Source organism: Desmodus rotundus, chromosome 4 (genome assembly GCF_022682495.2).
Source record: "Desmodus rotundus isolate HL8 chromosome 4, HLdesRot8A.1, whole genome shotgun sequence".
Taxonomy (NCBI): domain Eukaryota; kingdom Metazoa; phylum Chordata; class Mammalia; order Chiroptera; family Phyllostomidae; genus Desmodus; species Desmodus rotundus.
This window is the reverse complement of record NC_071390.1, coordinates 177645383-177658941: the sequence shown is the minus strand read 5'-3', so window position 1 is coordinate 177658941 and position 13559 is coordinate 177645383.

The window sequence follows — 13559 nt, the reverse complement described above, 5'->3', positions numbered from 1 at the left end:
TACCATAATCTGGTGCCTTTAACTAGCTCAGGGCTGGTGTCACAGGCTGCCCCGCCAGAGATCCTGGGGCAAGTCACTGAACTTTGGGTTTTTCCCCTTCTGAAACATTCAGGAGAGTCACAGTAACCCCAGCTGCAGGCGCTTGTGTGAGAATCCAAAGGCCTCACACGTGCCAGGCAGCAGGAAGGAACGGGTTCCAGCTGGGGAGAAACACTCCCTTGGGATGCAAAATTTAAGAAGGTACAAACCACCTGATAAATGATGGTTTAAATGCAACATTTAAAAAGAAAAAAAGCAAAATAAAGGGCGGACGCGGGGGCAGGGGGTCGCCAGATAAGCAAACTCGGAGGCCCTGGGGCGAGCCAGCCCCGTGGCACCACGTGATCGCTGCGTGCCCGGCGCTTCGGCTCGTGCCTGGGTTTCTGCATCTGTGCAGTGGGGCTAACCATTCCTTCTGCCTCGAGTTATGGAAGGACATGGGCTAAAAAACTAAAGGATTTAGAAGAGTGCCCAGAAAATGGGGCGCCGTAAATCCTTACTGTTACGGTACAAAGAAAGGATTGCACTCAGAACATCACACCTTGTAGGAGAAACTAAAGGTCACACTATCGCAAACAGAATTTCGTTAGAGCCAGGGCTGGGCAAAAGCTCGGGTTTGTGGCGATTGGGGTACCTTACCCGCTGCAGTTCCCGCCTCGGGAAAACTCGAGGGAGTGGGTACTGGGACAGCAGGCCGGGCGCCACGGCTCCCAGGAGCCGGAACGGGGCGCGCGGGACCCCGCGGTGCGCCCGTCTCCACCTTTGTCCCGCTTCTCCCCGAGCAGGGAAGCGGCCCAGAGTCCTTTGTCTGCCCAGTGGCGTTTCGGGACGGCGCTGACACTTGATCCCGCTGCCCAGCAAGCCCCTCATTAGACCCGTCCGCACTTCAAAGTCCGAGCGACCCGCCAGCTCCGAAGGAGATCCTGGCGGTGCCGCGCCCGCGCAGCCACGGGGCGAGACAGTCCGAGAGGGCGCGGTGGCCGCCCCTGCCCCGCCGTGCCCTGGACACCGAGGGGCGCGGGCGTCGGGGCTCGCGGTTCACAGCGGTCCCTTTGGTGCGAGGTCGGGAGGACGCCTTCCCCAAAGGAGGTCAATAATGAAGTGCGTTTTGTCCATTTCAGTCAAGCCGAGTGCGTAATTATCTTCAGTTTCTCGTTTTCGGAAATAAAATAGGCCCCCCTTGGCTATTTCTGAGACCAAAGGAACCCCTTTGAAGCCGACCCCAGAAGAGTTACTGGCGGGAGGAAAACACTAGCACAGATGTTGGTCGGGTCCTGGCTGGGTTGACTACCAAGGGTACTCAGGAGGACCAGGCTGGGGGGTCGTAGGGGAGGTGGTCATTCTGAAATAGACACACGTGGAGGGGTGTTGGTCCAAGACAGCGCTCGTGCCCCTCCCCTTTCCCCATGACACTAACCTCCAGGATCCTTGGTCTTTTGCAGCACCCCTCAACCCAGGTGCTGTTCCCCCTCCTTGGAAGGCTCCTACCCTCCCCTCCCTAAAGAAGTCTTCTCCAGTCTTCAGCACCTGTGCTGGCTTGTTTAGCGCAGGAACTCTGGAGCCAGACCAGCTGCCCAAGTCCTGGCTGGCCCCCAGCCTTGTCTGGGAGCCAGGGAAGAGAGGTGCTGGGCGGACAGTGTCTTGGACCAGGTTTCCCAGACATTGAGCGGAGAGGTAGTGGACCAGGGATTTATTAAGGAAGAGCTCCCAGGAGGAAGCAGGAGGGGAGGGGAGGAAGGGAGCAGAGCAGGACAGGGCTCAGGGCACACAAGGACAGCCAAGTCCCACTCTCAGCCTGACCCAGCAGGGAGCTTCCCGCTGCCCCAGGAAGTTCCTCCTCTGAACTTGTCCTGCCCTGAGGCCATTTCACCTTTGGGGTAATCCTGTGAGAAAGTGGTTAGAGTTTTCCCCAGGCCAGCTCCACTAAAGCTCTACTACTCCAATTCTACCCAGACCCCAGGCAACTCACTCCAGCTGGGGATGGTCTGGGCAAGACATTGCTTTGAGGAGCAGATTTGAGCCAAAGTCTGCCACCTCTTCCAAGACCCAAGGGAGAAAACTGTGCATTGAGGCTGGAGACAGATCTGGGACTCTCGGGGTTCTGAGTTCACTGGCAGGTAACTGGGGTGAGCAGAGTGCGCACTGAAGAGTCTTCGAACACTTCTGTATCCTGGGGTAGCCAGCCTCCTTCCCGGAAGCTCCAGCCGAGGGGAGGGCTGGGCGGTGCATGGGGAGGTCTTTGCCAAGGCTGAGTAATACTAAACAGACATCCGCTGACTCCAGACGTTACTCTGCTGTTTCACCAATAAGGTTTTTCCCCTTGAGTTAGCAAGCAAGCACCCCGGGATAGGTGAGAGTGAATACTGTCAGTCACTCCTTAGGGTGGATTACTTTGCTTCATTTTCTTTGTAATACCTAGGCAAAAAGTTCTCGGGAAAACAACAGTATTATCAGGGGGTGTTGAATAAATGTTGCAGAATGATGAAGTCTGCAGGAATGAGCTGCATTCGTGGGGGAGCAATCAGAAAGCTACGTTCAGAAACTTTGAGGTGGGCTCCTCAAAGCTGGGCCCACGCGTGTAGCTGCACACACACACTTTCACAGGAGCTGCGGAGCTTTTGAGGTCTTCTTGGGTAACAAACGATCCCAAAGTTCGAGAAGCTAAAACAAGGGGAGTCTAAGGTAATGAGACTGTTTAACTAGGATAGGTGTTAGGCTCAGAATATTTGCCCCAAACTGCCCCACACAGGAGACGACGGGGCTGGGTGAGGCGTAACAGCAGCACGTGCAACAGAGACCCGGGGTACCAGCTCCCCCAAGTCAGGACTGGGACCAGGCTGCCGAGAACATTAATGAGCTTCTGAGCCGCATGAATACAAGCGCAGTTTTCAGAACGGGAGACCTGAGAGGCATGTGAGTTAGACCACACCTGAAGTCTGGGGCTCAGTTCTGGGGAGAAACGGGGCTAATGGGGACTGAACAAGATGCCACATCCCAGCAGAGGGAACAAGGGACAGCAGGGTAGAAGAGGTAGCCTTAAAGATGAAGGCTGGGAGCAGCTGGAGAGGACTGTGCTGGTACAGAACCAGAAACACGAGCTGGGCTTTGTAGGTGTTTGCTGGATGAACAAATTGGAGCATTCCAAAACTGAACGCGCTTCCCCACAAGGGAGACAGTTCTCCATCTACGGGAGTACTGAAGCACAAGCACCTCCTTGCTGGAGTTTGTCTCTAGTTACCCGAAAGGGAACAGACCCAGAGAAAGGCTGTCTTGGGCAGGCCTGTGGTGTTTTTGACTTTGTGCAGGGAAGATTTTACGAGCCCAGGTGATTTTTTTAAATTGACTGTTTTGAGAGAAAGAGAGAGAAAAACCAGTTTGTTGTCCCACTAATCGATGCATTCAGCGGTTGGTTCTCATGTGCCCTGACCGGGGACGGAACCCGCAACCTTAGCCTATCCAGATGACTTTGAGAGTATGCTTGTTACAGCTGGGGACAGTGAAACAAGGAAAGGCTTAGGACAGAAGCAGCAAGAGGAGAGGGCCTAGGTAGGCCTGCTTTGGTTCCCTAGGAAACTATGAGAAAGAAGTGAGCTCAGGCAGGGCTGCTGGCAGCGCACTGGAGAGTCAGAGTAAAGGGGGTCTTAGAGACAGGTTCAGGGGTGAGCCTAGGACAAGCTGTTGCTGCCCACTGCTCCCCTTGTTGCAAGTCTTGTGGGGTCCCTCAGAGTTTAGGAGATGCACGCCTGTGGAGAAAGAAAGGCGTACGCATGCCCCGAGAAGAAAGAGCATGCACTGGGGGGGGCTTTGCTTGGAGGGTTTTTAAAGGCTGGGAGTTTAGGGGCGGTCTTAGGGGCGGGTCTCAATAAAACAGTCATCTGCTTTTCCAGGTGTGCCCCTTCAGGGTCGTGGTCTCTACTGATTGGTCAGTGCCAGGGCAGGGCCATTAGTCATTGCAGCTGGGTCTGGCATCGCCCACCTGGTTTTGCTGCTTTTCTGGGCCTGGGGCTAAAACACAGCTGAGGCCTAGATGTTGTCCCTGGGAGGAGAGGTCGGGGTCTAAATCGCAGGAACAGCGATATGGCAGGGGAGGGAAGGCCACCAGTTTGGTCCGTTGCTAGGCACCCCGGACTTCCCATCCACGTGACCTTCTGTATCTGGCTGTAAATTGCATGGCTAGTTTGTTCAGCTGTCTGTCTCAGTTTCCCCATTCCACTTACCAAGAAATTTTCCTAGCTTCTCACTATGCTGCCTCCACTAGGAGAGAGCTAAGCATCCAAGGGCATTTTGGGAATAGAAGCTAAATTCTAAGTCCTGAGACTCTTATTCCGTAAGTCTAGATAGTAATGTCCTTACTATGTCCTCTCAGACATTTATTTCCCTTGTAGTAGTGATTTCCATAGAGAAGGGAGGGAGGGAAGGAGAAAGGAACAGTGGCCAATGCAAGGGGCGTCGACCCCCTGAAGCTGTTTCCCCTCTCCCTACCTCAAGGAGGAGACCCACGGCCTCTGCCTCTGTGTGTCTCCTCATTAGAGTGTTCCTGTGGGGCACGCTCACTGTCTCCCTGTGTACCAGCCTCTCTCTGCCGAGGCCTGAGCCATTTCTCCCGTGCCACTGTGCTACCAACGCTTACACAGCACTGGGGTGGCCAAAGAGTCCGCTACGTTTTTTCCACAAAATAAAAGACATTTTTCATTTTCACCAATAACTTTATTGATTTGGGTATTTTTCAGTATGTCGGCTGTCTCTCCCATGGTATAATGTTAATTCTTCTCAAGTCATGTCTCAGTTTGATTACTATGAACTTCAGCTGGTTTACCAGACCGTGGAGCATCGTCTAGCGAGAATTCTCCAGCACAAAACTTCGCAGACCACTTCTGACACGTCTGATCAGTCACAGCAACTTCTCTACACACTGCAAATATTTTTTCACATTTTCAGTTGCATTTTTACCTTTTTTGAAATGATAAAGCACGATATGCTGAAAATGTTGAGTATTTTCTTCCATCTTCAATATTAAAATGTCTACACAAAAATTCACCAATTGTGATAAGTTTTTTAAAAACGCACAACTGATAGGACAGCTGCCACAAAACAATCTAACAAAATTGTGTCGAGTGACATTAAAGGCAGCTAAGCACTACTAGAGCCGTGTTACGGGAAAAGACAATGAAATTTTTGGCCAAACCGATAGTTGTTGAACAGCACCTGTTAGTAACCATTCGTGGCATGAATGAGTGAATGAACCAGTGGGGGAGCCCTGCACTCTCTGGGCTGTGCTAGGGGTGATGTGTTTTGTACGCTGGTGTGTTTTGCCTACAATGTTCTTAGTAGAGTTTGTTTATATTATTCCATGGGAGGAAAAAGGAAGGCAGGCGGGGGGCAGCTTTTGTTTGAGGGGGAGACAATCTGAAGAAGTGAAAACAACCCTTTGTGAAATTTAGAAAAAAACGCCTGAAGCTGAAACATCGAGTTGTATTTACTTTTTCTTTTTCATAAACAGTTATAAAAGTTTCCTAAAAAACAAACAACAAACAGCAAAACCTCCCGTGTCTTTTTTGTAATGAAATCATAGGAGCATGTGTCTCTGCGATTCTGGGTCTCGACGCTCTTGTTTGGTCTCCTGGGTTTAGAAGAACTGCGTATTTCCTCCACCTCGGGAAGGGCTGTTGATGAGCAGAAGCCCTTGGGAAGGATGTCAGTGAGGGCAGGGCCATCCTCTTCCCCACCATAGCTCCTGCCGCGAGAGCAGTGCCTGACTTGGAGAGCGGCTGACACAGTCGCTGTTGGCCATCAGGGCCGACAGCGTGAAATGAGCACACTGTTAACAGCACCATTCATCTACGACCCCGGTGATGGTTCAGTGCGATTCTGGTCTTAGAGACAAAGAAATGAAAAGCAGGATTAGTCAATGGTGGTAACTGGCTGAGCCAAGGTTCAAAACCACCGGCGTCTGACTCCAAACCCAGTAGTGGCTCTTTGTCACTCAGGAGACAGTGGCCTTTGGCCCAAGCGAAGCTGATCTTGGGTACTTCCTGCCACCTGCCTGACCCATTCTTCCCCTGGTTGTTCTTGGGTCCACATCTCTGGCTTTTGAAAACAAAGCAGAATATAAATATTAAAGTCAATGGATAGACAGCTAGTTACATACAAACCTAGGCCCCTTCTCCTGTTTGTACCTTCATAGGATCAGCCTCTAACCCTTCCCTGTGAATTCTGCCCCCACTGCCTGCCCCACCCACGATGATAAACGCCCCAAGTCTTGAAAGTGAAGTATACTTTTATACCCAGTGTTTGCCCAGACCTCATTCATTCAGGAAGACGATACTGTAGCCAGTGGAAAGATATCAAATGCATGCAAAAACTCCTTAATTACGGGTTTCCTCTCGCTGTCTGCTCCCTTAATAACTTTGGAAACTATTTTATGTAAATTATATTCTTTGAACGGGGCTATGGCCTCTCCCTGCTCCAGCAGCTGGAGCAGAGATGGGGCACAGCAGAATGAGGCAAGAGAGCTGCCCGGTGGGGACATGCTCTGGCCCCAGGAGATGGCCACTCTAACTGCATCTGCTTTTTTCTCTAAGCCCAGTTCCTTCCAGGGATGCTGCGTGTAAATGTGAGCTCTGGGGATGCTGATGTGAAAGGGGGCTGGAAGTTGGACAGACGGGCAGGCACCAGAATAAGGGTGAGGCAGAAATCTTGGCATCAGGAGTGACTCCAAGGGCAGGGAGTGCACAGGAAGCTGGACATGCCTGGGGTGGGACTGGCTGGTTTTAAGGAGGATGCATGGGTACGAGGGAGTGAGATGGAGAAAAGGAGAGGAGGTTGGTGTGGCCAGCAAGGCAGAGCTGGACAAGCAACCCAGAGGGGAGGTCTGGCCAGGCCAGGGGCCCAAGAGGAGAGATGGCCCCTGAGCTCTGTCTTCGGGCCCTGTGGTCTCACTCAATGCCGGAGCTCCAGCAGGTACCCTCCGTGTCCACCTGGCTGGCCCACAGACACCCCTAGCATGGTAGCTGTCTTCCTGGGGGGCCTCTCAGGTTTTAGAGCTGGGCTGCCTGGCTCCCTCTCTGCCCCTCTATTGCACTCAGTAGCTGTGTCACCTTAGGCACGTGTCTTAACCATTCCGTCTCTTGATTTTTCAAATCCATAAATTGGCCATGATAGTATTACCTACCTCTTAGGTTGGTGTGATTTATTGTCCGTAAAACATTTAAAACAGTGCTTCTAAGCTATCTGCTACCTCATCATCACCATTGGCTTCATCGCCTTCATCATCTTCTTCACCATCCTCTGCCTCTATTAATGACAACCAGTCACCCAAGCAAGAATGTTTTGTGTATCTACCTGTGGGGAATGGGGCGTCCCACTGCACCCCCATGTTCCACTTCCTGGGACCTGCCTTCCCCAAGGGGAAGACACACAGGGGTCTGCATGTGCAGGGCGGGAAGGAGGAAGCACAGCAACAGAGGAGGCAGCTGAGCACGTCAGAAGCTCGGATGGAAGGTCTGGAGCTTACTCAGGCCGCCCTGTGGGGCAGAGCGACCTCCCTGTAGTCCTCGAGTGAGCAGCGGAAGCAAAGGTGGCTGACAACCCAAGGAAGGGTATGACCCCGGGAACCTCCAGGGCCTCCACAGACCCAGGAGTTGGAGAGGGAAGAAGGGAAGAAAAGAAAAAGGCCTGAGGGAAGGCCGGAAGGGTGGCCACGGGGGCGCCTTAGGAATGGAGAGCAGAGGTCCATGCTGGACCCAGGGGCCGGGATGATGGCTGGGCAGAGCAGCGGCTCGGGCTCCCCTCCCTCTGTCGACCTCGTGTGGGTAGGAACTTGGAGTGAGGGACTTGCACGCTTTCCTGGACTCCGTGGGAGACTCACCTGATAGGAGCAAGTCTGTTTGTTTATGGAAACTAGGGCTCCTTCCTTCCACAACAAGGGGGAGAGAGCTAGACCGGCCCGTTTGTAATTATGCCTTGTAATGGGGGCATCCGGCCCATGAAAGCCCTTTGGGTATAATTAGGGATTTTGTAAATTAAACTAATGTATTCTTATAATAAATTAGGCATTTGCAACAAAATACTTTGGGATGTATGGGGGCATATTTGATCACAGTCGAACCCATATACAGGTTCTTTGTTTAAAATCTCTTCCAAGTTATAGCCACTGAATTTTAAATCTATTTTAAAACACAAACCTAACCCATCAGAAGCTACTTTTTTGGGGGTGGGGGTGGAACTCAAAACTATTCCCACCGACGGTCACAGTGAGACTTTCATGTTCAATCTTGAACTTAGAGCTGTAATTTGCCTGCCTTTTTAATGAATAATTATTAAAACCAGTGACTGGCTTTAAGGCTTCCTAAATTAACAAGGAGAAACTTGGCTTTTCTGGGAGGGCTGGGGAGAACCCCAGCGGTGTGGCCAATTCCTGATTATTGATAACTCTTGGCGCCCTGCTGTGCGGCCCGCCTCGTGCCGACAAAGCAGAAAGGTGAAGACAAGTAATAATGGAGACCTAAAAATATAGCAACAAGAATAAATGTGTCGTGAGGAAATTCCAAGCTTTATTAAATGCACTTTTGGTGAAAGAAGCCCTACAGAGAATTTCTTAATAAATTTCAAAGAGGGGCGGTGCTTGGTCGCTGGAGTAGCCTACACAAGCAATTGTGGCATTTGTGGAATGTTCAAACTGTAGATTGCCAGAGGTGACCATCCAGCTGGTGTCCCAGTCCTTTCTTGTGACAGACCAAGGTCTAGGACAGTGGTCTGAGGTTGCCTGAGATGTGCAGCCTTGTGTTGGAGGATTCTGGTAGTGTCACGGATACCCCAGTTTAGAAAGAGCTTGTGAGTGTAGCGGTCCCTACACACAGCCAGTGACCCTACACGTAAAGTTACACAGTCAGAAGAGTTCTGATATTGAACTTGGTAACACATTCTGAAGTCCAACAACCCCAGCATCCGGGAACTTCTTAATGTTGAGCCTAGATCCCTCGGGCCTCATTGGGAGCTCACTGGCTCCCATTCAGTCCAGAGCAGAAGCAGGGAATGGCTGCTCTTTGTCCCCGGGTTCACACGCTCAAGGGTCGTTATTTCATCCACCCCGAAGTCTTGTCTCCAGAATAAACACTCCAACTCCCAGAAATGTTCTCTGAGACTGACCCAAACCACGGTGGCCAATTACTTTCTAAAGTGCTTCCTTTTATTCCAACATTCACCCAAGGCACTTCTCAGCCTTCGTCTGTAGCATCCCACCTTCGAAGTGAGCCAAGGCTCCGTCCCACATTTGAAGAGGACTCTCTACCACCTCCAGCTGTGACATGTAGTCTGCCTGTTATCGACCCAACACCCTCCGTGCCACTGTAGCTTGATTGTATTACTGAAGAAATATCTTCTGAAGCTCTCACTACTACTAAGTCATGGGATTAGAACTCAGGACTGCCTGGCTCAGAGCCCACGCTCTTGCGCGGTGCCAGGCTGGGACCTGGCTCTGGCTCTGTAGACTTCCGTCCAGACTGGATGACTGAAACGGCCAGAAGGAACCACAAGAACACCTTCTCTACACACTAATTTCTGGGGTCAAGTCCCCTTTCCAATGCATGTCCTCATCCATGATCCTTTCCTATCTGCAGAGAGTAGGTGGGTGACCTACAGAGCTGTTTTGTCATTGTTTTTAATCCTCACCCGAGGATACATTTACTGAATTTAGACGAAGGGAGGGAGGAATTGGGGGAAGACGGAGAGAGAGAGAGATTGACCAGTTGCCTCCCCTACGTGCCCCAACTGGGGATCGAACCTGTAATACAGGTATGTGCCCTGACTGGGAATTGAACCTACAACCTTTTGGTATATAGGGTGATCCTTCAACCAACTGAGCCACCCGGCCAGGGGTAAAGTTGTTTGTTTGTTTGTTTTTAATTTAATTCTTCAGAGATGTTGTCCAAAAACAACAAACTTCATTTTTGCACCTATTAAGTTTAATTACAATTATCTATATACACACTTGGCCGCCCCATCAGTGTTTGACTTGTTCCAAGGTAGGGACTTCAGATCTGTATTTACATATTCGGCACCCACACTGTGACACTTACTGAGTAGACACAATGTGTTTGGAATATGAGTGAGTGGATGGACGGACGGTGGATGGACGAGCAGATGAAGAGATGTATGTATGGATGGAAGGAAGGTTGGGTGGGCGGACAGATGAAACACACACAAACCCACACGAATTACCCCAATTTTCAAATTCAAACGTACTTACAAGTACAGTACATACGGACTCCTTTATGTGCATGCCATTCCCCCCCCCCAAAACCCTGGTTTGAGGACATTAAACAGTTGGGAGATAAGAGAATCTAATCTCATTTCCCCCCACTAACTCCGTGTGATCTTAGACCATTCACTTTCTCATCCAAAACTCAAAGGGAGTTGTCCTGGATGATACTCGAGGCCCTTTCCAGTCCTAAATTTCCATAATTCTATGGCTATCCACCTACCTTAATCAGACTTATCTAAATAATCACACACACAAAAAACACCACTTCATGCTGGAGAAACACAGTCATAATAAACTAAGCAAAACCAAATGCCCTTCAATATCCTGTTGTGAACTATAAAATGTCCCCTAAAATCACATTTTCCCCTTGAAACAGGATGTAGGAAAAATATTTTCCTATTAAATCCTTTTAAAGTGCAAAGGAAAGCATTTATTCTGTGATTTGCCATCCAACTCAATAAAAAGTGGAGGATTCAGTCGTCCTAATTACGGAAGACACCGTCAGAAAGCAAAAGCGGTAGGAACCCAGGTAGGAAACCGAGATGCCGTGCCAACAGAACGCTGCGCTCGTTTTCTGGAGGGAGTTCCCAAGCGTGTGTCTAGCAGTTTATTTCTGCCCTTATGTTGGGGAAACCAGTAAATGAGTTTTTATGAGGTGATTTATGAAACTCCTGGGGTGGACCAAGTGAGTGCTGGGAAGAAGTGGCATCAACTTCCAAACCTGGGGGGGTGAAGGGAGCGAGGGGACTTGAACTTTGGAAACTGTTAATTACATTGTTGTGCGTTGTATCTTTTCAGATGGGTTGAGCAAAGTGGGACAGTTCCTCTTTAAGGGAGGTAGAACAGGCTAGAGGATGTCAGAGGAGAGCACCTTGTGCTTCGGGCACATGAGAGCCTCCTGGGAGAGGAGATCCTTTCAGGGCATTACATCCGTTTTCCTTATTTCTGCAGACCCTCAGGGTGCTACAGGGAGCTGGCCCAGAAACATTGTTTGAGAAATGGAAAATCCTGGGTGGCTCTCTCTCTTCATCTGGGAAGACCCACAAGGGTGTCTGCCCAGCTCATAACCACCCACCTTTCTGTTGGAGCTCCCCGCACTGTGGCAGGCGGAACATGTCCAAACCCTAAGGCCGGAATGTGTGAATAGGTCATGTGACCTAGCAAGGGCTAATTGGGGCAGCAGATGGAATTCCGGTTCTCGGTCAGCTGGCCTTCAGATGGGGAGATTACCCTGGATGACCTGCATGCAGCCCGTGTCATCACGAGGGTCCTCACACGTGGAAGAGTAAGGAGTCAGAGTGACAGGTTGTAAGGACTCAACTGCTATTGCTGGCTTTGAAGATGGAGGAAGGAGCCAGAAGCCAAGAAATGTGGGCAGCTTCTAGAAGCTGGAGAAAAAAGGCAAGGAAGTGGATTCTCCCCTAGAGTTTTCAGGAAGCAACGCGGCTGACCCACACCTCACTTTCAGCCCAACGAGACCCAGTTTGGAACTTTGGCTCCTAGAACTGTAAGATAGAAAACTTGCTTTGGTTTAAGTTTGTGCGGATTTGTCACAGGAAACGGATGTAGCCCCCGAGCCCCCAGCCAGCAGAGCGTGTCCTGACAGCCATGTTTGAACTGAGTGTCTCTGGATGCTGAGCCACAGCTGGCTGGACCAACTTTCGCCTGCATGCTCTGAACTGGGGGCTTGGGATTGATACAGCTGTGACTAGAAACATGCCATACCAACTCAGGGGCTGACGGTGGCCCATGTCCAGCCACAGGAACTGAGAAGCAGAGAGAGCTGGTTTGCAGACAATTGCATTTAAGGAGAGAGAGATGGAGAGACGTCTGGTAGCACTCTACTTTCTAGCTTTCCTCCAAGGTGAAGTACAAGTGTGCACTACAGACCTCTTACCCAGTCACTTGCCCTCACTGACATCTGCAAAAGAGTCAATGTCTTCAGCTCAGACACATCGAGAGATGAGCTCCAACCAACTGAAAAATGCAGATTGGTGGCTGTCTCAAGTCTTTCAGTTTCCAAATCTCAAGTATTCTTTGTTTGTTTGCTTTCCCTATTACTCTTTCTTTTTTTTAGTCTAGAAAAAGCTTAGAGGTCTCTTTACACATCACTCTTCTGTACTCTACAAAAATTCGGTAGGTATTAAAACACTCAGAGCTCTCACTGTCCAGAGCAGAGAACAGTAAGCATGTGACACAGGTGGGGCTGGTCTGGGCCTCACAGTGTCCAGAAGCTACAGGTCAGATGCAGGTGAAGGTTGACAGAACAATAGCTTCCCATTCCCTTCGGAAGCCTTTGCTCACTGGTGTCCACAGCTGTGCCCATCTGCAGACACTGGGCACTCAGCAGCCCCCGGCCTCTGTCTCTGCCTGATGTCCATGCCTGCAATTCCCGCCCAGTAATGATGGTAAGTGAAGAGGTGCATCCAATAGTCTTGTATGGGCAGCTATCCGGATACGGGTTTTATCAATGAAGATAGGTGAATTACGATGCAGTAACAACCAACCCCAAGTCCCCACGGACAACAGGAACAGAGGTTTACTTCTCACTGCCAGCACACGTCCTTGGTTGGCTGTGTTCCATGCTGTCTCTACTCGGGGCCAGGCTGATGAAACACTGGAATAGTATGGGTATTTATGGCAGAGGGTAAAGAGAGCAGTGAAGCACATCTTATTTCTTAAATCTGCAACACATGTCACTTTTTATGGCTAAAAAGAATCACCTGGCAAAGTTAGTCATCAATAGGTCAAGGAACTCTAATGCTCCCCTAGGGAGAGGCCCTGACTACGAGTGAACAGCGAAAGAGACCACTGCAGTCTCCATTACTGTATTATCGTGGCAAGTTCCTGATTCCATGGGCCCAGAAGATGCTGGTCTCCCATGTCACCCCATAAGAATCTGCACTCCCAGGCACTGGGCATCCCCCAACCAGCAAATGCCTGCTATACCCTCTTTTCCAAGGTGGTGGGGCAATCCAGCCAACCTTTCCAAAGGGAGTGACAAGGACAACAGCTGGGTGGCTGGCATCTATTTCTCATTCACGGCAGATGGGTTGGGCATCTGGATATGCAATATACACACTCTTTTTGGCTGAGGCTGCACTTAAGGACTTCTATGCAGGTCCCCCAGTGTTCTGAGCTGCCGGCATCTATCCTGATGGTAACGAGCACGTGGCTGTAGGGAGCTGTATTTTGGAATTCCAACATGCCTTGCTTTTTTTCAAGAGGAGAGTACCTGGCCTCATGAATGATACGGTGC